Here is a 606-nt window from a genome sequence, read left to right on the forward strand (position 1 = left end):
TCTATAGTGATAATTGAGCCATTGGGACCTGATAAGACCACCTAGAGAGAGGGTAAAATGAGGGAAGAGAGGAGAATCTAGGACACAAATCTGGGAAACACCTGAGATTAGTGGTGAGACATAGATGATCATTTGACAAAGGAGAGAGAGGATAGGTCAAATAGGTAGAAAGAAAACCAGGACAGAACAGTATCACTGAATCACAGGAAAGAATTATCAAGGATAGGTTAGTTGGCAGTGTCAGAACCTGCAGAAATGTCAAATTGAAGGAAAATTAATTTAAAATTAATCTTAACTTAGCAATTAAGACATGGTTTCTATTTTAATATGATTTAGCAGTTCAGAAATAGATGGTATACATGAGAAGAGCAATTGTAGTTGGTTAATGGAGTCAGCAGCCAGTTTGAAAAGAGTTGTGAGTAGAAGATGGAGAAAAGTATGCAATAACTGTATACCAAGAGTTTGTAAAAGAACCTTGAGCATAATACAGGGTCAAACATCTATCTATCTATCTATCTATCTATCTATCTATCTATCTATCTATCTATCTATCTATCTATCTTTCTTTCTTTCTTTCTTTCTTTCTTTCTTTCTTTCTTTCTTTCT

Source organism: Vombatus ursinus, unplaced genomic scaffold (assembly GCF_900497805.2).
Source record: "Vombatus ursinus unplaced genomic scaffold, bare-nosed wombat genome assembly UNPS02014864.1, whole genome shotgun sequence".
NCBI classification, from domain to species: Eukaryota; Metazoa; Chordata; class Mammalia; order Diprotodontia; family Vombatidae; genus Vombatus; species Vombatus ursinus.